Source organism: Sorex araneus, chromosome 2, assembly GCF_027595985.1.
Source record: "Sorex araneus isolate mSorAra2 chromosome 2, mSorAra2.pri, whole genome shotgun sequence".
Classification (NCBI taxonomy): domain Eukaryota; kingdom Metazoa; phylum Chordata; class Mammalia; order Eulipotyphla; family Soricidae; genus Sorex; species Sorex araneus.
In genome coordinates this window covers 290,761,059-290,786,249 of record NC_073303.1, presented here as the reverse complement: position 1 = coordinate 290,786,249, position 25,191 = coordinate 290,761,059, and the positions used below count along the sequence as shown (strand labels likewise).

Genomic DNA, 25,191 nt, shown 5'->3' with positions numbered 1-25,191 from the left:
ACTTTGTAGATGTGATTACGGTAATGAACTTGAGATAGGAGATTTATTTTGCTTTATACTCTAGGCCCAGTAATCACAAGAGTCCTTATAGGAGGGAGGCAAGAGGTCAAAGATAAATGAAGACTTAATTATGGAACTAGAAATCAAAGTGCAGTATCTTAGAAGATGGAAGGAGGGGCCATGGGTCAAGAATTGCAGGCAGTCTCTAGAAGTTCGTAAAGACAAAGCTACAGATTCTCATATGTGGTCTCCAAAAGGAACTGCTCAGTTGACATGCCTTTAGCCTGGTCAAACTGATTTTAGATATCTAACTTTAAGAACTGGAAGATATCAAATTTGTGTTGTTTGAAGGCAATGTATTTGTGATGGTTTACCACAGAAACAATAGGAAGCTAATGCAGGCGATAACCTACCTGCAGGATCAAGCTAGTTGTGTTTTAGGTACGCTTCAGCTTCAGCACAAAAACCCCACTGTTTTTTGTTTGTTTGGTTGGTTGGTTTTTGGTTTTTGGGTCACACCTGGCAATGCACAGGGTTACTCCTGGCTCTGCACTCAGTAATTACTCCTGGCGGTGCTCGGGGACCATATGGGATGCTTGGAATCAAACCGCATACAAGGCAAATGCCCTACCCACTGTGCTATCACTCTAGCCCCAAAAACCCCACCATTTTACACGCGAAAGGAAATGATATACCCATTGCTTCTTGTTTTTTCTTCCCTCGATTCCACTTAAAACTGTACAAATGACCTTATTTTAAAGAGACTCTGAATTGTTGACATCTGGAGCTACCCTGTTTTCTCACTTGCGGCACTGGACTGCTAGACATGTTTGACCTTCCGAATATGGAAACTTTGCCATGTGTAGCGATACCTTCATTTTCTGTTACCATCTGTTAGAAATTCCACATAGTCCTCATATTTGATCCTCTGAGTATCACCATGTGTAAAAAAACCTTCCTCATCTGAATTTTGCATCATAATTTGCTTCAACTGCCCCAACTTGTTACGTTAGGGTTATTTAAAATTTCTTATTTTTTTCTCTGCCCATACCATTTTGTTCCATCTTTTGCTAAGTTGTCCCCCTTCTCTTCCCATTACAGTTTCCAGCCACCTCCCTCTCTCTAATCAGTTCAAGAACTTGGAAGTTGGGTTCTAGAGATAGATAGTTCAGGGATTTGAATGTTGCTCCATAGGCAATGAGTCATTGCAAGCATTTCAGGATATAGACAATTTGAGCATATATAATATATGTGTTGTGTGCATTTACATATTACACACACACACACACACACATATATATATATATATATATATATATATATATATATAGAGAGAGAGAGAGAGAGAGAGAGAGAGAGAGAGAAAGGAAGTTTTTTGGCCACACCTGGCTGTGCTCAGGACTTACTTCTGGCTCTGTGCTCAAGGATAACTCTTGGAAGACTTGAGGGATTATATATGGTGCCTAGGATTGAAGTAGGTTAAGGGAAGCTCCTTACCCCACTGCAAAAGTGTTTTGCCCTTTCATTTACTTTTTTAAATTGTAATTTAGACAAAATGGTAGATTTATATACTAAAACTAATATGTACTGCTAGAAAAGAATGAAGGAGGGAATAAAATTAGGAGTCTGACTTGAAATAGGATAATGTTATGCATTATCCTATAGAGAAGTTTCTATAAACAACAAATATCTCGAAGGATTTTGAAGACAGTAAAATAAAGGTCAGAAAACTAAAAGATGAATATCTTATGTTTTGTGACCATTTCTTTTCATATCCTAAAGGGGAAATGAGTACTCTCATTTTGAAAATTTACCCCTTTTCTAAACCATTACAATGAATTCTGCATCCTGCTGCTTTCAGACCTTTTTTTTTTTTCACGGAGAATACGGGCCAAGAGATGGAGAACTTATTTCTAGTTTGGTTGAATTATGACCTGGAGCAAGTCATTATCCTTCTCTGGGTCTTTGTTTCTCTATCTTCTAGCTAAAATGTGATTACACTGGGGGTGATATTTCCCCCTCTGTATTAAATAAAAGCTTGGAAATGTGGAATTAGGAATTTCTTTTGCTTATAGTAGAAAGGAATGTAGTTGGGAAGGAACAGCATGGAAGCAAATTGGATAAAAGACAAGTACCCTGGCTCCTGGGAACTTTCAAATCACCCACGGAGTTGCAGGTTGAAGTGTTCTTGTATGATCTGGGTTTTGAAATAAGAGGATTCTCAGTTCCAAGTGTTCTGGACATTCTAGGAATCTGGGAAAGAAGGTCCCAGGTAATTAACTCTGTGGCTCAGATATTTAAGAATGGCTCATAAGTGACCAACTAGTCCTAATACATTCTTTAACATCTAAGGAAGTCAAATATTTAGAGGCAGAGATGATTTGCCTTTTGACAGAAAATTTTCAAAAAGGTAAATGTCTCAAGAAAATGTCAGATAAACATATTTTCAATATTTTAATTGCACACATTAATGAGGAAAATAATTAAATTATAACCCACCCAAAGAACATTTTTAAAAGCTGGATATGTATAGGCAATTTAATAGCTTTACAAGCTCAAGAATACCCGACTTCTGTTTAATAGGATTAGAAACTGTAAACATTGAGACTTTCAGATTTTGGAAAGAAAGTATTTGTATTTTTACTGCATAAAACTTTCCAAGTTAATCTTTGCCTTTACTGTGAAGTAGAAGTGGCACTACAAGAACTTCAGTAATCTTAATCTATTTAAGGGTTCAGATAATTATTTTACAGTGTCTATGATCATACTTGTAATACTGCTGATATAAGATTATAGTTCAAAGTCTCTTTACACCCTAACAGTATTCTCATTGCCACACAATTCAGAAAGACCAAACTGTAACTAGTGTCTAAGAGCCAAATCTCACATTGTCTTGTTGAATAAAGGTATACTTAAAGGAAATGGAGTCTGATATCCGTAGACCTGTCTCTATGCGAACAGTGGCCTGTCAGGAAATTCAAGGTGGGTATTTGTTCCCATATTCCCCAAAACCAAGGCATAGTCTTCAAACATTATTTCTTGCCTTCAGCAAAACGTAATCAGCTCTCCATCACACAATCCGACACACTCAATTTTCAAACTTGATCATTTCTAGGCCACTTTTCTGTTGGAACCTGCAATAAAAGTATTCAAGTAAGATTAGATGACACTTTGGTGTAGATGGTAATTTATAGTATGATGTACTGAAAGTGTTTGGTTGGTGCAGATACATACCTGTTATATTCCTTCTGGTTTTTAATTTCAAATAAAATTCCGTACAGTTTCTCCCCACCAAATGGAAGCCAAGCTTGCAGATGGTGCCTGAAAAACCTTACAGGAGTTTGTAAAGCTAACATTGATTCTTGGCTTTGGGAAATCCCTAATTTCCTGCCTCTTCATTAGAGCTAATATAATGGCTGTCCTTCTGGGAAGTCTCTGAGGATGGCTGAGCTACTATTTGCTAAGAGATTTGGGTGCCTGAGGCAAGTGACATTGAGCTGCTTACCAACTATGACGAGACACTGGCGCAAACACCATCCTTTTGTTCTTGCCAGATCTTTGTGGGCGGCAGTTTTAGGATAATTTCATTACCAGAGTCCATCAGACTTGCCAGTGTCTCTCCACAATTGCATTTTTTTATAATTATTTTGTTTGTTTGTCTGAAATGGATTCAGGTAGATAGTAATAGAGTAGCAGGGGGTAGCTATTAACCATTCAAAAGATAACATGATTGGAATGACTCATCTGCCCCCACTCTGATTCTGAGGCTTGTTTTTGCACTCTTTTTATCCTTGTAATAAAAATAAGAGAACTTTTTTAAACAAGGTTAAGTTTCTTTTGGCTAGTAAAGTTGAGAAACGTCTCAATATAATGTTTAGGATACAAGTCTGGCATGCAAATGGGAAACTTTTCAAAGTGTTGTGCCAAATTTGAATTTTGTTTTAACTCACAATTATGTTAAGGCCAAGGGAATATGAAAGACCAGCATTTTTATAGTTTGAGAAATGAAGATTCGGAGAGACTACACTATTTTCTTAAGTTCACACAGCTATAAAGGTGTGATAGATGGGGGATGATACAGGTGGAACCAAGTTCTAAGATGTATGCACTAGTACACTACCAACTGACTTATTTTACTGGTGAGAGGCATATTCTTCTGAACCTTGAGCTATCAAACAAACAACATAGGCAAGGCATAGAGATTTATCTCCCCTCTCCTCTTTCCTTCCCTCAAATTAAACCTTTTCCTTTTTCACTCTTAAGATTTTCATTCAGGGCCTGGAATTGGAGCTCTGCAGGTAGGGAATTTGCCTTGCATGCAGCAGACCCTGGTCCCCTGTGGCCGACTGGAAGTAATTCCTGAGCACAGAGCCAGAAGTTAGCCCTAAACACATCTGGGTATAACCCCAAGAGACAAATAAACAAAATTTGATTCAAAGTTTCTCGGGCCTGCTATAAAGCCCTCTCTAGTATTAGAAAGTACCAAGCATAGGCATAACCATTCTAGTATCTTAATTCTCACAATACTAATTCAGTACTGTTATCTTCAATTAATAAATGGGGTTACTGAAGTCCATTCTGGGTTTGAATACCCAAGCAAGATGCCACAGCTGGTGACAACAAAACTTAAATATTGGTGGCCAGAGAGATAGTACTTCAGGGAGGCAATTCTCCTGCATGTGACTGACTCACCTTCAATCCCCAGCACTACATGGTCCCCCAAGCTTGTCAGGAGTCATTTCTGAGTGCAGAGCCAGAAGTAAGCCTTGAATACTCTGGGTGTGGCCCAAAATACTCCCTGCAAACCCAAAACTTATATATTATTCCCAAATTCTGCTCTTAATGTTATACTTTGCGGTCTCTACATTTAATAGCATCTTCTAAAAGTCATGTCTTTTCTCTTCTTGCTTCCCTTTCTGGAGACTCCATTTTATTTCTGGACAAATGAATATCAATTTCATTAGATCCAGTTCATTAGATCCATACTATAATCAGAAAATATGAAACGGCAATTAAAGAGAGCTGTGCATTCAAATTCAAAACGTTCACTATCTGATTTCACAGACATTATGGGTTGCCTACCCATCTCAGCCCATTTTCTCTTTTGTCCTTATGGAGTATCCTTTATTTTACTTCAGATGTCTAAATTTGTTTCATAAAGTTGATATGCTCTGCTCCTATCTCTAGAAATATGTCTGGCTTCTCCAAGGGAAATCATACTCCCTTAGTCAGTTGTGACTGAGTTGTAAGCAAGTTCATGACGTAATGATCAATGACATGCAGTACATTTACAGATGAATTTTGGAAAGTTTTAATTTGCTTTTGGAACAACTTTCAAGTCATGATCTTCTGATTTGGCTTGAAATATCAAAGCATGATAGAAATCTTTAGTGCTCATATATGTCTCATTAGAAACCTTAGGAAAATCTCAGGAAAAAAAGAGCAAGGAAGAGTCTTAGGCCTATATGAAGACTGAACTTTGTTATAGGAGCACTTCCCATGTGCTTAAGCTATACAAGATTCAGGAACCAATAGAGAATTAAGAATCCAGCATGCATACCAATGGAAATAACTAGAAAACAAAAGTGTAAGGAGCAGAATATAATAGAAAGCAATGGAAACGGTTACAAAGATATCAGTGCAATGAATGATATTCAAACAAGGCATTGCAGCAAAATCTAGAGATTAAATAATTCTGGCACTGTTTGCTAAACAATTTATAAGAGAAATATCAGCTTTTTCGGCCTGCTGGAATTTTATTTTTTCTTGCTTTGGTCTAAATCCTACCATTCTTCAAATCCTAGGTCAAATATTATGCCTCCTAGAGCATCTGGCTCATTTGTCTTGAGTCTTTGTTTACTTCCTTCTGCTGAGATTTCCTTGGGATAACTCTTCTCCACAGAGCCCTGCAAAATCTTTACAATTCCTCAGCTTAGAGTCTTTTCCCTTTAAGGCCAAATGACATAGAACCTCTCTGTTCTTTTCTTCTCTTTGTTGGTCTCTTCTCCATGGAACTTAATGCACTTACTCCCAGAAAATACAGGAAAGTGGAATGTGCTAAAACTCATGACTGAAGGAATCTTAAGGCTCATAATGAAGTCCTCTGCAGTGTGAAAGCAAGGGCTCCCTACACCTCCCTAGGACCACCCAGTAACTGACTGCAGAGGACAGACCTCTTTTCCCTCTCAGGCTCTGCTGATAAAGGCTGTAGCTCTCCTCCACAGAGATATTCCTAGAAATAGCAGGAGAGTTAAAAGGTGACAAAAAACACTTTGATGTGACTAGATATTAAAATTGTGGAATATCTAAGCTGAAAGAAAGCTAAATGTTCGCAGAACCACATTTTCTTCTTCTTCTTCTTCTTCTTCTTCTTCTTCTTCTTCTTCTTCTTCTTCTTCTTCTTCTTCTTCTTCTTCTTCTTCTTCTTCTTCTTCTTCTTCTTCTTCTTCTTCTTCTTCTTCTTCTTCTTCTTCTTCTTCTTCTTCTTTTTTTTTTTTTGAGGGAATAGAGGTACGGATAAGAAGGAACCTGTCCAGCTGTAAATACTATAATGAGTTTTAAGCAATTGTTGTAGAGAGAATGGGAATGCTTAGCAACTCTGCCTATCATATCCTTAAATGCACCCATAAAAGAAACATTTTTAAGTCTCTTTGTCACTAAAAACTGGGAAATTCAGTGATGGTTAAAAATAAATTTCTAGGGGCTGGAGTGGTAGTAGAGCGGGTAGGGCATTTGCCTTGCCCGCGGCTGACCCGAGTTCGATTCCCAGCATCCCATATGGCCCCCCGAGCACCGCCAGGAGTAATTGCTGAGTGCAGAGCCAGGAGTAACCCTTGAGCATCACTTGGTGTGACCCAAAAAGCAATAAATAAATAAATAAAAATAAATAACTAACAGTTTTAAAAGCAACAAAATTTCTGATTTCTGTAGTTTAAAAAATCCTTTGTTGTACTTTAGTCTTCCTTAAAATTGTGTACCAGAGGAAGAGATTATAGTTTCTACTACCAACCTCAGCCCTTATGTGAGGTCATACATCAGACACAGGCCTGGATTCTCATATCCTTGTGCCCATTTCAGCATGCTTTTGTTCCTAGTCACTTGGAATTGAGAAATACTATTTCTGGAAACCAGTTTGATGTTTTACAATGTTTCCACCCCCCGATTTCCTCCCACAAAGGCAGAGCCCCTGATTTTCCATTAGCTCATCTCCAACTCTAGGCTTTTTATTGTGTAAGCCTCACCTGGCAATGTTAAGGATAACTGGCTCTGCACTCAGAAATTGCTCCTTATAGAGCTTGAGGGACCACATGGGATGTCACAGATGGAAACGGCATGAGCCAGGCACGAGCAAGGCAAGTGTCCTACGTCGCTGTATTATCTTTCTAGCTCCCTCTAATTCTTGATTTTTGATTCCAGATTTTCCTCATAGTTTTAAACTGAGAGTGGGACCTTTTTTAATGAGGCAGCTCAGAAAGTATTGCCCAGTGTCTTCAAATATTAATACTTTCATTTGTTTCCAAAATTTAGAAGGGTTTCATGAAAATTAATGAATGTTCTTGTGGAAATCAATTGTCTTCGACAAAAGTTCTCTGGAGTCAGTGCATAGGAAATTATTCAGACTTTAGTTCTTTTTTGCATCTGGGATAATATATTTCTAGCCAAGGGGTATGTTATGATTATATTTTTTATGCAGAAAATGGAGACTTAGTAAAATGTCTTCTGATCCTTTGTTCTCAAGGAAGATAAAGTTTGTAGGAAAATAATCCCCAAAATGAAAGCCCAAAGAAATTATTTTAATAAAATATTTCTTGTGTGAATTTGGCTTGGGCATCTGAGTTCTTTCTTAGTCCCCAAATCTGTTCACTCAGAAATAGGTTAGGGATAGAACCAGGGTATCTGAGATGCAAAGTATGCACTAAGTCCCCTGAGGTTTCTCTCTAGTCCCTAAAACTGTCTTTTGAAAAGACATCCTGAAATATTTCAGTAGATCAAAGGAGAATGCACTCAATGCTAATTTGGACATATATGAAGGATACAATTTAATACTTTTTTTCTTACAATTTAATACTTTAAAATTAGTAATTATTCAAGAACTAAAAGAAAATTCAGATAAAAATAAGTGGCTATTCATTGTGCCACTTAAAAATGTTTTTGCATGGTTAAAATTTTTATGATAAAATCTGGGATTTTTGATTTAAAATATTAATAAAATGCAGGACAAGCAAAGAAATTACTGAATTACTGATTTTTTAAATAAAATTAAAAAATTTCTGACATTGAGAAACAAATTGTGATAGGACCGTGAGTTTATTAGAATGAAGACTACTTCCTAAAAAAACTTGTGAATAGGTTCTTGGATTATTTGATTATACAATTAATGAAGTGAAGCAAATAAGATAAACAAATTGACAGATTTTCTCTAAAGTTTAATGGAATGATAGTATCAGAGAAAGATAATAGATATTATAATGAAGCATCAACAACAAACTCATTAAGAATAACTTGATCCAGGGTAATTAAGATGAGTCATATAAATGAAAATTTTAAATGTCCTGAAAATTTCTGCTCATATGAAATAAATTGATAAAAAGTTTTTATCAATTTTTCCATATTTGACAACAATCTTCTGATTTTTATATTATTAATATGGAGATATAAAGCAGAATATAACTTTTATATCGTGTTCATTATCACTGGCTATCTGGAAAGTACAAATCAAAACAAGGAGACATCACCTCATATAAATGAGATGGTCTGTATAAGAATGAACAGAATCAAAGTAACATAATAGGAGACTAACACCTAAAAATAGTAGAGATAAGGGCTAGGAGGATCACTCCATGGCTTCAAAGCCAATCTCACATGCTGGGGGAAAAGGCAGCTGAGATTGAGAAGGGACTACTAAGTAAATGATGCTTGGAAGGCTGGCTTGGGATAGGAGATGTGTGATGAAAGTAGACTGAGGACAAAACATGATGGCCGCTTAGTACCTGTATTGCAAATCATGACACCCAAAAGGAGAGGAAGAGTAACAGGGAATGTGCCTGCCACAGAGGCAGGGGGTGGGAAAAGGTGGGGGTGGTGGAAGGGATACTAGGAACATTGGTGGTGGAGAATGGGCACTGGTGGAGGGATGGGTACCCAAACATAGTATGACTGAAACACTTCATACAATCACAAAATCTTGTTAAGTCTGTAACTGTATTTCACAGTGATTCATTGAAATAAAACTAAAAAAAAAAAAAAAAGACTGACCAGAATCAATTAGTGCTAGTGAAGATACTATGGTAAAGGAACCCCCATTCACTGTTGCTCGAATTGCAGACTGGCTCATCTTCTATGAGAAATAATCTGGAGATATCTCAACAATTAAACTTAAAAATAGAACTGCCATATGAGCCAGTGATTCCCTTCTGTGAATGTAAACCTAGGAACACAAAACTAATGAAAATATGTACATGCACATCCATGTTTGTTGAAGTGATCTTTTTAATAATAACGATCTAAAAGTAATTGATTTGCCCAACAACAGATATGCAGTTAATGGCAAAGTGAAATCTCTAGTAGGCAAAATGAAGCTGGCAGGCAGGTAGATAGAGAAGTACCTCTCTCACCCTCTCCCCGCCCCCCACACACACCCTGCCCACTGCATGGCAATGAATTACTGGGAAGTAATAACATCAATAATCCTAAACTGGAAAAACCCACCTTGTGAGCATAGGAAATAAAGCCTGGTGAGACCTTTACCTAGTGCAGGCACAGACCCAGAGAAGGCTGCCTTCACCTTCTCTCTCCAGCCTGTCCCCTATCCCGCCCCTTTAAGAGAGAAGCTCCAGAAACTTTCGTACATCTATACAATGGAATACTATGCAGCTGTTAGAAAAGATGAAGTCATGAACTTTGCATACAGGTGGATCAACATGGAAAGTATCATGCTAAGTGAAATGAGTCAGAAAGAGAGGGATAGACATAGAAAGATTGCACTCATCTGTGGAATATAAAATAACAGAGTAGGAGACTAACACCCAAGAATAGTAGCGTATAATAGCAGGAGGTTGTGTCCATGGCTTGGAAGCTGGCCTCACATGCTGTGGGAAAGGTAGCCCAGATAGAGAAGGGTAAAGTAAAATGTGATTGGAGAGCCTGCTCGAGAAGGGAGCTACATGCTGAAAGTAGACTAGAGACCGAACACAATGGCCATTCAATACCCCTGTTGCAAACCACAACACCCAAAAGGAGAGAGAGAACAAAATGGAATGCCCTGCCACAGAGGGGGGGTGGGGTGGGAGGATGGGATTGGGGGGTGGGAGGGATACTGGGTTCATTGGTGGTGGAGAATGGACACTGGTGGAGGGATGGGCTCACAAACACTGTATGAGGGAAACACAAGCACGAAAATGTGTCAATCTGTGACTGTTCCCTCACAGGGACTCACTAATTAAAAAATTAAAATTTAAAAAGAAAGAGAGAAGCTCCAAAAGAAACAAAGATCAGGAAGGAATTTAAAAAGACCAATCACTGTTCCCAACTCTAGCTCTTGACAACCACCCTAGAAAAAGACTCTTACCTAGAAGAAAACTGATTTGAACAAAGTAAGCATGGGCACATGCTGTCTGAGCCTGTGTTGCTGACACGCACATGTAGTACCTGAGGACATGTGTCACCTGCATCTCCCCTCTTAAGATGTGTATATTCATACTTGAACACTGTATGTATGTGGACTGGGGTTCCCTCTCCACTCTGGGAAGGTAAAACAGAAGTTAAAGCAATAAACTAAAGCAACATAGGACTATACATATATTCCTATAGAGCAAAAAGTAATAATTTCTTCATCCATGACTTTGGTTGATAGAAAATGACTTATTATGTCCATGTTCTCTTATGGACGTAAAAACAGCGGGCCATCCACTTACATTGGACCTGGTAATAGAGATGTTAAAAGAAAGAAAAATAGTTTCTTATGAAGACTTATGAGCTCTTGAAGAGCTGAACGATCTGTTCCTAGAAATGGGGACACCCACCAGGGCACCCCCGAGGTGCTAGATAGAGGCATAAGCCTACATCCTCAGCATGCACTTTGATTTCTTTCTTTTGCATACTGCTGAGCACATTGCGGAAATGAGTTTCCGTTGACTGCATAGTAATAATGATTATTATGAGAAGTTTTAGATAAAAACACAATGTACTTAGCTTTTAGACAAGAAGTATTCTCTCTTTTTTTTCTTAAAAAAAAGTTCTGGGTCCTTGATGGGTTTACTGGAGTATGTTGAGTTATTCCCTATTGGAATCTTGTCACTGCTTGGTGTGGATGGAACTAATTTTATCCTGGAAAGATGAACCCAGCTAGAAATTCCAGTTTTATAGCCATGGGAATGCTCAGAATAACTTTGTAAGGTCCCTTCCACTTAGGCAACAGTTGATCTGAAGGGGATTCAGTCTTCCAAGTTTTCAGTAAGACCCAACTACCAGACCGAATTCTATCTGGAGGGAATTCTTTATTTGAGTGAGGCAAAACAACATTCCCTTATTCCTGAATTGACTGCTTCACTTTTCCCAGATTAATGACATACATAGTTTGTTCTAAACTTTGAGTCCAATAAGAAATCTGTGGTTAAAAGGACCTGCCATATGCTAGTACCTTGAAGGCTTGCACTGTCTTCAATAGTTTTAGAATTTCTACCTCATGCTTTTTTTGATAATTTCGGCTGTTAAAAATCCTTTGTCCCTCCAAATGACTGTATGTGCATATAGAACTAAGGATGACTATTTAGAACCAGTTAAATGTTTCCTTGGGAGTCCCTCAGCCTATTAGAAGGTTCAAGAAATGTCTGCCTTTTCCTGGTATAAACTGCTGGCTTCCGCTATCCTGGTCAGATTAGTATATCATGTGCATCTTTGAGTCCCTTTATAGACTAAGCTTCTAACTATAGTAAGTAAACTTAGTTTCATCCTAATTATCCAAGAGGGTACCTTTTAAATCAAACCTATTACACTTATTCAATCACTTGTATAAATATAATATTAATATAATATTATTTCTACAAAAGGAAAGTTACAAAAAATTTTCTCTCCACCTTAACTTAAATTTTTCCTGATGGCTTAATAAACCTGGCTTGTTCTTTTGTATATACACAGAGAGATTGGAGAAGTCTCCATTTGGGACACCTCATTATTTACTGAGAGGCCCTGGAGACTGGCTAAAAACAGATCAAGTGTCTTACATGAATAAAGGTATTACCATTTTTTAACTATCACATTATGGTTACCCAGACTCAGTCAGTATGAAAATGTGAAGATTGGGTCAACACAATGAGTTTGGGGTGGGAGGGTGGGACAGCTCAGACCTCTCACCTCTGTAGGAGTGTCCTGGCATGAGGAAATTCATTTCATCCTTCTGTGGGGTTAGAGAGATCATGGACTTTTCTTGATGCTGAGAACAGGGCTCAGTCAAAGCAGATCTGGAGGTTCCTTGTGTTCCATAACAGAGACAATTTCTAGCTCTTTTTTTTTTTTTTGCTTTTTGGGTCACACCCGGCAATGCACAGGGGTCATTCCTGGCTCATGCACTCAGGAATTACCCCTGGCAGTGCTCAGGGGACCATATGGGATGCTGGGATTCGAACCCGGGTCGGCCGCGTGCAAGGCAAACACCCTACCCGCTGTGCTATTGCTCCAGCCTCTCTAGCTCTTTCTTGAGCTGGCCTGCCTCTAGGATCTTCCTGAGGTCTGTAGGGTACTTATAACAATACCTGTTATTACTGGACCTGCTTCTGTCCTTTAACCTCATCCCCTTTTAACTAGCTATTTCCCTGAAAGAGGGTTTTGGGGTCCCACACTGGAATTTTTGGGTTTCCTGTTTGTAGTGGTGATAGACCCTACTACAAAGAGGAAAGTCTCCCAGTCTGAACTGATGTGAACCAACATAGTGCCACAAAACACCAAAAAAATATATCGAAGGTGCCAAGACAAAAGAAAAGCTTTACTCACTTTACTCACAGTAAGATGTAATATACCCATTTGCTGTGGGTCTTAGTCAAGAGAAGCTATTAAAGTCTGGAATAGTGACTTACTTTCTTCCTGCCCGCATCAAGAGATGGTGTCAGCATGTGTCTGTGGAAGTCCTTTGGCTACATCAAATAGTAACAAAGTAGAAGTGTTACTGTTCCATTTTAGGTATTGATGTGCTTAGGAGCACTTTCTGTGTGCTGAAAGCAGATAAAGCTAAGAGACAATGGGTCAAGCATGAGGCCACGAAGGTCATTCTCCTAGTCATAGTAGTTATATTCGAAGAGTGAGTTTCAGTACCAAACTTCCGCAGAGTGGAACAACTAATGTTATGCCAAGCATTGGATCCTTGGAAATTTTCCTGGCCACATTTTCTTTTTATCCATGACACAGTTGCTTTTCAAAATTCTTCCTTTTAAAACAGTTTATTGAAGTATACAGCACAAACCATAAAGTTCACACATTATGATTGCACAGTTAAGTGAGTTCTAGTAAATTTACTCAGTTGCGCAACTATCTCTGAAATCCATTTTAAGACATTTCCAAATCTTATAAATGTGTTACAAATTAGGGAACATTTCCCCCCAAATTTCCTTTTATCAAGTTGTGGTCAATTCTCAATTCCACAGTTTCACCTAGCCGCCACGTATCTGTTTTCTGTCACCACATGTCACTGGCATATCAATAAAAATATTCACTATGCATTTTGTTATATCTGACTTCTTTAATTTTATATGTATAAAAGACTTCCCCCCTTTTGTTTGTGGAAGTGTTCCATTGTATGAATATACTATATTTTATACATTTATTAGCTGACAATCACATGTATTTTTTCAATCTTGGGTTGTCCCAATGATTGCCTTTAGTTAGTGTTTGATTGCTTAAGGAGACTCATGTTTAAAATTTATGGTTTATTGCAGGAAAATGACCCTAGAGTATTATAACATTAAAATCTTCAAGAACTCCCTATCACATTTCTGGGTCAATCAGATTTCCCAAATCTAGAAAAGAATATGGAAATCTAGAGTGATTGTTGGTCCCAGGAAGTCTCCATCTTTCTGAATTCATGGTCAGGACTCAATATGTTTCAAGCTTCGGTCTCCGGAGAAAAAGGAACAGAAATTTAATAAGAACCTCTCCGCCCTTTCACCCAAGTGAGGAAAGGCAAAGCCTGCTTATTCAGAATTTCTTTTAGTAAGACAGTCAAACATATCACATATGTGGCAGAGACTGAAAAACAGACTGGTGAATGAACAAATTTTATGATGAAAAAAAGAAAGGGCCGACTTTGAGTATACCCTCCCTGATTAGATGTTATTGGCATTGGCATGGAGTGGGAGTCCTAATTACAAAGGCTGCCTCCTGTGTGACTTGTTGCAGCATACTTACCATTCTCCAAATAGTTCTAAGTCAGAAACAGAAAGGAAAGGAGGACGTTGAGGTCTATTTTATATTTCTTCTTCCCAGCAACTCTTTTGTGTACCATAGAAGTGAAAGTCACTTAATGTAAAAGGATCCTTCTCTATTCCATGGGAAAACAAATTGACTTCCCTGAAACTCAGTTCTCTTCACATAGAATAAACATAGTTATTGTAATATTTGCCCTTCTACTTTTGAGAAAGTCTTAATAGGTACCTTATGAAATAGAAAGTACTTTATGAAAAGAATCTATGGTACCTATTTGCTTTATGCCATTTTCTATACCATGTCCTTTGCCAAGTGACATTGCAGTATCTCCCCCCAAAAGGATAGAGAATATTGCCCCACTTTAAAATTTAGCCATATTACATACTTTATCTAAAGAAATATACAGAAGTGGCAGCATGACTGCTCTCAGCTTAACTCCCAACAGACCATGTGCGTTTTGCTTGCTTTTATGAGCTTCCTTCTTCACATGATCATGTCTTGTCCAGGATATGTCGCTGATTACAGAAGAACAGAACTAAGTTGTCCTAGCTGAGTCATTGTACATTATCATCTGATGCTCTAGATTCATGAGCAAGTTCTTTAAGGTGAAGAGAGCCACCAAACTGGGCCCTTCACTGAGAACAAATGATTGTGGCTTTAGGCCTCTAACAGAATGTGTTTTAGGTAGTATAAGTAATATATAAAGGTTATTATGTAAATCAAGAAAAACAAGAGGTATCTGAAATTATTCCAGAAATGTAAAGTACTTAATTTTTCTATTTCCATGTAACCTTATTTTCTGTTATTTATGAATTTTCTTGGAACCAACTTTCTATTTGGGGGGATGGAGGGTTGGGGCCACACCTGGAAGTGATCAGGGCTTACTCCTGGTTCTGTGCTCAGGAATCACTCCTGATAGATTCTAGGGACAAAATGGGGGAGCGGGGATTGAACTTGGATTGGCTTCTCCATGCAAGACAAACACACTACCCGCTGCCTTGTTACTCTGACCTGGGACCAACTTTATATTCCAGAAAACTAGCACTTGTACATGATATAATTTGGCACATTGGTTTTATTTAACAATTTAATATTATTATCAAATTTTGAAAAAGTAATGTTCTCAGTTTCTCTGTATCTTAGAAATTATTATAAATACAGTGGTTTTTGGTAGTGATGGTCATTATTAAAGAATTATATTGCAGCTTTGGAAGTTAAATATGCAGAAAACCAAACTATTTTTTATTTGCTTTTGAGAGCCCACACCAGCAATGCTCAGTGCTTATGGCTGGCTCTGTGCTCAGGGCTAACTCCTGGCACGGTTCAAGGTGCTCAGTAACAAACCTTGGTCAGTAGTATGCAAGGCAAGTGCCCTACCTGCCGTACTATTGCTGTGGCCTCAATAAACCCACTCATATTTAATTATGGAAATGATTCATTTCTCTCAAGAGTAAAAGGGAATCATACAGGCATTTAAAACTACTAAAGAAATATTTTGAAAAGAGTTGAGTTCTCTTAGTATAAGCCAATAATCATATAAATCTTTTGATTCCGAGCAAATGTGTAAGCATTTGTTTTAAATAGCAGCCTCTATTCTCCTAGAGCTATAAAATTGTTGTATTTCTTTCTCTCTCTCTCTCATATGCCTAGTATAGTTTCTGGCCACAACCAGAACTCGGTAAACACTTGTTGTGCCCAGGTGTTGTCACCAGCTGAATTTACATACAGCAACTTATTTACTCCTTGCAATCATTTTCACAAAGTATTACCCCCTTAATTTTTACCGTAAAAGGAACTAAGTCTAAGTCATTACGCTTGTCCACAATGGTACTGTTAGTCAGGAACAGGATTCAATTCTAGCCTACTTTGTCTGCAATTCTTTTTAGAGAGCGAAACAGCACATGAAGCTGATCAAACACAAGATTCTCATTGCTTGCTTGCTCTTGCAGATTTCAAGTTTTCTCTCCTCTTTACGCCATTGACTTATTATATTTTGCTGTTCACTTACAGTTGTCAACTTCCTCCCACAATAGTTTTATATTCTGGGTTGCAATTGCTCCACACAGAATCTGAACCCACATGCCTACAATTTCCCTATCAGCTAAGCATCTCCCAGTACCTCCAAGAGACCATGGTTAATGCAGCCCACAGACATATATGCACCTTTGATTACTGCCATTTTCCACTTTAGTTATCCCAAGAGAAGCACTATTCTAGAGTGCCTTTTAAATAGTATGTAGTGACAACACTCTGATCACTCTGATATGTGTAGGTGGCCAAAAATCATTATCCCCCATGCCATTATTTGAGAAACGGTACTTTCAAGGTGGGAGTTGACATATTCACATATTACCAAGGAGGCCACGAAGACAAATTCCTCTGAATTTTAGGCCCATTCTCTGTCCTTAATGCTAAAGGTACATGTTCTTCCACAGACATTAAATTAAACCTCCATTTAAGACATCAAAAATTTTAGTTAATAAGTTTATAAATGTGCCACTAAAGAACAAAACAGCTTATTAATACAGGATTATTCCAAATTCTTCTGTATCAGAATCCTAGAAATAGATTTCAAAAGAAATCCAGGTAGGTTATAGTGTCTGGAAACTAAAATAACTTGGTGCTAATGGGAGATGTGCTGTGTTAAGATAGAGAGAAGGGCTTGACTAAGTCATTTTCTGGCAAGAGGGCAGATGGGTTAAGATTAGAATTTGAAGACTTCTCTTCAGGGACTTCTTCAACGTAGTTTAACTTCGGGTTGAAGGAGTGGTGTGGGACCACTCCTGCCTTCAGTCTCCTAAATACTTCTGGTAGACAGTTGTAGAAACACCAGGACCTTGGGATAGTGGCTTTTGGCCATTGATAGCGTGCTGCATTTAGAACATTCTATTCCAAAATTCAATAAAAAATTCTCATTAAGGAAGTCAAACATTATTGAAGAGATAAATAAAACACACAGGAAAGTATTAGAAGCATTACTGGATGTGATTAAATTCAGTGCCCTTCTTTGCTTCGGGATAAAAAGAAGTTGGTCAGGGGTGCTCCAGACAGGGTTAGGAGCCATCCCACCACCTGCCCTCTAAGAGCTCCAGTGGTCGCCATTTTCTAGAAGCTGGCAAGAAGCACCAGCTCCCACGTGGCCACGATCCAGAGACACACACAGAAATCTCGGACCTGAGCAACTTGCGGCAGCAATTTCTTCAGACCCTAATTATTAAAATCTTAAAATGCCTAATGCGTGCGGCTGCTTTTGTGGCCACGCGACATTATATCCATAACAAGCAATACAAAACACATTGTCTAATAATTTTAGTTTCTGTAGATATGAGGGAAGGTAGGACTGGTCTCAAAATATCGACAATAACTAAAGTAGAGAAAGAATACCTTGCAAATTGTCTGCCACACAAGCAGGGAGAGGTATGGAATGGGGGAGGGGGAGAAAATTGGGGATTTTGATGGTGGAAAATTTGCACTGGTGAAGGGATGGGTGTTGGATGACCGTATGATCAAAGTTCAAACATGAAGTTTTTGTTACTGCATCTCACGGTAAATTAATAAAAAATAAAATTTTATTTTTTTAAAAAGAAGAAGTTGGTCAAGAATCTGGTTCTAAGGACCTAAGGAAAAAAATGGGAAAGATGAAGGGATCATTGTAAGATTTTTTTTAAATTCTTTTATTGATTCACCATGTGGAAAGTTACAAAGCTTTCAGGTTAAAGACTCAGTTATACAATGCTCAAACACCCATCCCTTCACCAGTGCACATATTCCACCACCAAGAATCACGATATACCTCCCCCCTTCCCCCACCTCCCCAGCCCCCCACCCCACATGTGTAACTGGTAAATTTCACTTTACTTTGATTACATTCAATATTTAAACAAAAAATTCACTATTATTGATTTGGAGTTTCTCCCCCCTAAAGTCGATCTGCTGAAAAGAAAGCGTTTGGTAATTTTTTTACATTGCTGAGAATGAAGAGATATGAGGTCAGGAGGCTGCACCAGCAGCAGCATAGTTTTGGATTTCTGTATTTTAGTATTTTAGTAACTAAGTCCAGAGAAATGTCTGCCAGGAATCGCAACATTGTAAGCTTGTACCTCTCAGCTACTTTATATTCCACATATGAGTGCGATCTTTCTATGTCTGTCTCTTTCTTTCTGACTCATTTCACTCAGCATAATACTTTCCATGTTGATCCACTTATATGCAAATTTCATGACTTCATGTTTTCTGACAGCTACGTAGTATTCCATTGTGTAAATATACCAGAGTTTCTTTAGCCAATCATCTGTTTTCGGGCACTCTGATTTTTTCCATATTGTGGCTATAGTAAACAGAGCGGCAATGAACATGGAAATGCAGATGTCATCTCTACTATACCGTTTTGCCTCTTCGGGATATATTCCCAGGAGTGGTATTGCTGGGTCAAATGGGAGCTCAATTTCTAACTTTTTGAGAATCGTCCATATTGTTTTCCAAAAGGGCTGAACCAGTCGGCATTCCCACCAGCAGTGAAGGAGAGTCCCTTTCTCCCCACATCCACGCCAACACCAGTTGCTTTTGTTCTTTGGGATGTGGGCCAGTCTCTGTGGTGTGAGATGATATCTCATTGTTGTTTTGATCTGCATCTCCCTGATGATTAGTGATGCTGAACATTTTCTCATGTGCCTCTCAGCCATTCGGATTTCTTCTTTGGAAAAGTTTCTGTTCATTTCATCACCCCATTTTTTGATCGGGTTGGCAGTTTTCTTCTTGTGGAGTTCAACCAGTGCATTGTATATCCTTGTTATCAACCCTTTATCGGATGGGTACTGCATAAATATCCTTTCCCATTCTGTAGATTCTCTTTGTATTTTGGTCACTGTTTCTTTTGAGTTGCAGAAGCTTCTTAGTTTGAGATAGTCCCATTCATTTTTCTCTGTTTTCACTTGCTTGGCCAGTGGCGTGTCAGCTTTGAAGATACCTTTGGCTTCAATGTCGTGGAGGGTTTTGCCGACCTTATCTTCAATTACCTTAGGGATTCTGGTCTGATGTTGAGGTCTTTAATCCATTTTGATCTGATTTTTGTACATGGTGATAGATGGAGGTCTAAGCCCATTTTTTTTGCATGTAGCCGTCCAGTTTTGCCAGCACAATTTGTTAAACATGCTTTCTTTGCTCCATTTCACATTTCTTGCTCCCTTATCAAAGATTAGATGATCATATATTTGGGGGTGTATGTCAGAGTGTTCAACCCTATTCCATTGGTCTGCAGCTCTGCCTTTGTTCCAATACCATGCTGTTTTAATGACAACCGCTTTGTAGTAGAGTTGGAAGTTGGGGAGGTTGATTCCTCCCATTTTCTTTTTCCCAAGGATTGCTTTAGCTATTCGTGGGGGCTTATTGTTCCATATGAATTTCAGGAGCACTTGCTCCATTTCTTTGAAGAATGTCAAGGGTATTCCTATAGGGATCGCATTGAATTTGTACAATGCTTTGGGGAGAATTGCAATTTTGACAATATTAATTCTCCCAATCCATGAGCAGGGGATGTCTTTCCATTTCCTTGCGTCCTCTTTTATTTCCTGAAGTAGTGTTTTCATTATACAAGTCCTTTACCTCCTTTGTTAAGCTGATTCTGAGGTACTTGATTTTTTGAGGCGCAATTGTGAATGGGATTGCTTTTCTCAGGTCACTTTCTTCTCTCTCATTATTTGCATATAGAAAAGCCATGGACTTTTGAGTATTGATTCTATAGCCTGCAACTTTACTATACGAGTCTATTGTTTCTAGAAGTTTCTTGGTAGAGGTTTTAGGGTTCTCTAGGTATAGTATCATATCATCTGAGAATAGTGAGAGCTTGATTTCTTCCTTTCCTACCTGAATGCCCTTAATATCTTTTTCTTGCCTAATCGCTGTTGCAAGTACTTCCAGTACTATATTGAACAGAAGTGGAGAGAGTGGGCATCCTCGTCTCGTCCCTGTTCTCAGAGGGAAGGCTCTTAGTTTTTCCCCATTGAGAACAATGCTTGCCATTGGCTTGTGATAAATGGCTTTGACTATATTGAGGAAGGTCCCTTCTATACCCATTTTGGCGAGTGTTTTCATCATAAACGGATGCTGGATTTTGTCAAATGCTTTCTCTGCATCTATTGATATGTTTATGTGTTTTTTATCTTTTCTTTTGTTGATATGCTGGATTACGTTGATTGATTTCCGGATGTTAAACCATCCTTGCATCCCCGGGATGAATCCCACTTGGTCGTGGTGTATGATCTTTTTGATGAGTTGTTGAATTCTATTTGCTAATATTTTGTTGAAGATCTTTGCATCTGTGTTCATCAGGGATATTGGCCTGTAGTTTTCTTTTTTTGTGGTGTCTTTGTTTGCTTTTGGTATTAGGGAGATATGAGCCTCATAGAAACTGTTTGGGAGGGTTTCTGTTTCTTCAATTTCCTGGGAAAGCTTGAGAAGGACTGGCAAAAGGTCCTCTTAAAATGTTTGGAAGAACTCACTAGTGAATCCGTCTGGACCTGGGCTTTTGTTTTTGGGAAGACTTTTGATTACCATTTCAATTTCCTTGATGTTAATTGGACTATTCAGGTACTCCAGGTCTTCTTGGTTCAGCCTTGGGAGATTATAGGAGTCAAGGAATTTATCCATTTCTTCTAGGTTCTCTTGTTTTGTGGCATAGATATTTTCAGAGTAGTCTCTGATGATCTTTTGAATTTCATTGGTTTCTGTTGTGATATCCACCTTTTCATTTCTGATTCGGCTTATAAGGGTTCTCTCTTTCTCTTTCTTTGTGAGTCTTGCTAGTGGTTTATCAATCTTGTTTATTTTCTCAAAGAACCAGCTCTTGGTTTCATTGATCTTTCGAATTGTCTTTTGGGTTTCCATGTCTTTAATTTCTGCTCTAAGTTTTATTATCTCTTTCCTTCTGCTTGGTTTGGGCACCTTTTGTTGGTCCTTTTCTAAGGTCTTGAGCTGTGAAGTCAAGTTATTTATGTGGGCCCTTTCTTCCTTCCTGAGATATGCTTGCAGAGCTATAAATTTTCCCCTTAAAACGGCTTTAGCTGCGTCCCACAGGTTCTGGTAGCTCGTGTCTTCATTCTCATTTGTTTCCAGGTACCTCTTGATTTCTTCCTTGATTTCCTTCCTGACCCACTCATTGTTCAATATCGCGCTATTTAATTTCCAGGTGTTTGATTTGGTTTTCTGCATCTGTCCACGATTAAGTTTTATCTTCAGTGCATCATGGTCTGAAAAGATAGCTGGTACAATGTCTATCTTTTTGATTCTGTTGAGGTATGCTGTGTGGCCTAGCGCATGGTCTATTCTGGAAAATGTTCCATGTGCTGGAAAAGAATGTGTATTCCTTTTTTTGGGGATATAAAGCCCTGTATAGATCTATTAGCCCTCTCTCTTCTATTTCTTCCTTCAAATCCAGTATTTCCTTGGTTAGTTTTAATCTGATTGATCTGTCCAGAGGAGACAGTGCAGTGTTGAAGTCTCCAACTACTATTGTGTTGCTCGAGATGTCCTTCTTAAGGTCTCTTAGCAGCTGTTGTAGGTATTTAGCTGGTCCCTCATTGGGTGCGTAGACATTTAGGAGTATGATTTCTTTCTGATGTACACATCCCATGATTAATAAAAAGTGGCCTTCACTATCCCTTCTAATCTTTTTCAACCTGAAGTCTATGTTGTCCGATACTAGTAACGCCACCCCAGCTTTCTTGAGGGAGTTGTTTGCTTGCAGGATTGTTTTCCATCCTTTGACTTTGAGTCTGTGTTTGTTCTGGCTATTCAGATGTGTTTCTTTCAGGCAGCAGAATGTTGGGTTGAGTCTCTGAATCCATTTTGCCAGTCTGTGTCTCTTAATTGGTGAATTCAGACCATTGACATTAAGGGAGATTATTGTTATGGGATTTTGTGCCATCTTTGTGCAAGGGTTTGTTGTGCTTGTAGGGGTTGTTCTTGTCTTACAATAGCCCCTTTAGTGCTTCTTTTAGGTTTGGTTTTGAGTCTATGAAGTTCCTGAGCTGTTGTTTATCCCCAAAGTAGTGTATGATTCCTTCTAGTTTGAATGAGAGTTTAGCCGGATAAAGTATTCTTGGTGAAGCGTTGATTTCATTGAGTTTTTTCACTATATCCCACCATTGCCTTCGAGCTTGGAGGGTTTCCTCTGATAGGTCTGCTGTGAGTCTAAGGGGTGCTCCTTTGTATGCAATTTCCTTCTTGGACCTTGCTGCTTGCAGTATTGTGTCTCTCTGAACGATGTCCATCATTGTAACTATGATATGTCTTGGGGTTTTTCTGTTAGGATCTCTTTTAGCTGGCACTCTTCGGGCGCCTTGAATCTGGATGCCTGCATTGTCCAGCTGTGGGAAGTTTTCCGCAATGATTTGTTTGACTGTGTCTTTTTCGTTGGGGTTGGTTCCCTGTGGTTCTGGTAGTCCAATGATTCTAATGTTGTTCCTCTTGAAATCATCCCCTAGGACTCTGATTCTGGCTAGAGCTATTTTGAGGTCTCTTGCCATGGTTTGTTGTTGCCTGTAGGCCTCTTGCTGCTCATCTTCAAGCATACTGATTCTGTCTTCAGCTGCAGTCATCCTATTGTTGAGGGAAGCCAGAGAGTTTTTGATTTCATGTACCGAATCCTTCATTTCTTTTTGAAGGTTTTTTATTTCTGCTCTCATTTCTTCCCGTATTTTGTCGGCTGTCTGTTGTATTGTTTCTGCCAGGTCTTCCTTGAAGTTGTCCATCTTTGCATTGAGTTCATTGAACATGTTGAGGATTTCAACTCTGAATTCTTTCTCAGAGAGGTCAAGTTTGTAGGAAACGTCCATTGAGGTTTCCGGACTCCTTTGATCGTCCTCTGCTTGCAGTGGGGATTTTCGCTGTTTCTTCATGTTGTTGTTGTGGTATGAAAGAGGGCCCTTGAAGATGAGTGTCCCTGTTTCCTTTTGTTGCGAAAAAGGATTGTGGATAGGCTCAGTTAATAGTGGTTGGCTTTTTACTTGCCGGTTGTAGAACATGGTCTCCTAGTGAGATGTTTCCTTCAATTCTTATGTGAAGTCTTGTGTTTTATTGTCCTACTGCTTGCGAATAGCTAGGATGTTAGTCTTGGATAGGAGGTTGAGGGAACTATCTGCCGCCGCGTGAGCTTTGGCCGCCGGTAATGAGGCCACGCCCACTTTTATTAGGCCACGCCCCATTCCCACAACCCGGCAGCGGCAGGATGCTCAGGGCCGCGGAGCAGGCTGGGTCCGGAAGGGCGGGTCGAGGGAGCGTCACAGACCTTTGCCGGAAGACAGAATGGTGGCGGCGGTTGGGGTCGGCGTGCCGGCCACTCGGCCGGCAGTCCGCAGGGGAGGGAAGTGCGGGGTGCTCCTGTACCATTTTTTTTTATCTTGTCTGTAACTTGGGGGTTCTCATTATCCTCACAAAGGAATTTATATTTTCTTGTCTATAAACTAAGACAAGCTACCTGTGGTGTATTCAATATGCCAAAAACAGTAACAACAAATCTCACAATAGAGACGTTATTGGTGCCTGCTCAAGCAAATCAATGAGCAACAGGATGACAGTGAGACAGTGAGACAGTGACATACTAATATTAATGTAAATGTAAAAGGGATTCCCTTTCCTCATTTAAGATCATGAAGATGAAGGAAAGAGTGAGAATCCTGAAGGACTCTGCCTCAAGGGGAAACTTTAGAGAGTAAGCAAAGGTCTGAGAGCCTGACATCAAGCATAAGCAAATCTGAACTGACACAACAAACCGAAACAACAGAGCCATGATACAACTGAGCTTTATTATGCTCCTATCATGTGCCAAACTCTCGCCTGATTGTTTATCTACATTATTTCATTTGATCCTCCTAGTACCCGTATAGCAACAATCAAGAAATACAATATGGTCACTTTCAAAAGTTCTGGGAAAAAAATAGTATTTAAAAAGGTGAATCTTTTATTAATATCATGCCATATGGGAACACAGCTACTTTGTATTTACTGTATCTCCCCATATCTCTTTCTCTTGCCCTCTTTATATATATGCATATATACATATATAATTGGCCATTTTACATAGAAGTTTGAATATTAGGAAAAATTACTAGATTTATAAGTCAAATAAATTATCAACTAAAAATTATGCATCCTACCTGGGAAGTAATAAAAAAGTGTTTAATACAATAGAACAAGATATATGATACATGAGAAATATGTATTGTACATTCTGCCATGAAGTTCCAGGATCAAACTCAGGACCTAGCACAGGCTAGGGATGTGCTTTACCATTTATACCATTTAGCAGCCCCCCAAATAGGGTTTTCCCCTTGTTTCTGGGCCATACTCAGTGATGCCCAGGGCTTATTCCTGGGTCTGTGCTCAGGGATCAGTCTTGGTAGTGCTTGGGGGATGACATGTGATGTCAGATATTGAACCTAGGTGAGCATCATGTAAGACTAGTGCCTTGCCCACTGTGCCTCCTCCACCTCATCCCTCCAAGCCCCCCACCCCCACCCCCGTATCTGGGGGAAACATTTTTTCCTATGTATATACAGTGTCAAAACTCACCAAACTTTATAGTTAAAGGGGCTGCACTTTGTGACTTGCAAATAAAATTTCAGTAGTAGAATTAAAAGTAGAGATATGGGTAGAGATGATGAAGCTAGGAAAGATAATATCAAAGTTATCCTTAATGTTTCCAATAAAGCAAGTTGGTACATAGTGGTTCTCTCATTCTTCTGGGAGGGAACGCTAGAACAGAATTAGATCTAAGATTAGGGA

General features: G+C 38.9%; 1 protein-coding gene across 1 annotated transcript in view; it reads left to right on the top strand.

Moving 5' to 3' along the window:
* Positions 1 to 25,191, top strand: part of RTP4 (receptor transporter protein 4) — a 94,133-nt gene that overhangs the window by 5,578 nt on the left and 63,364 nt on the right. The window lies entirely within an intron of this gene.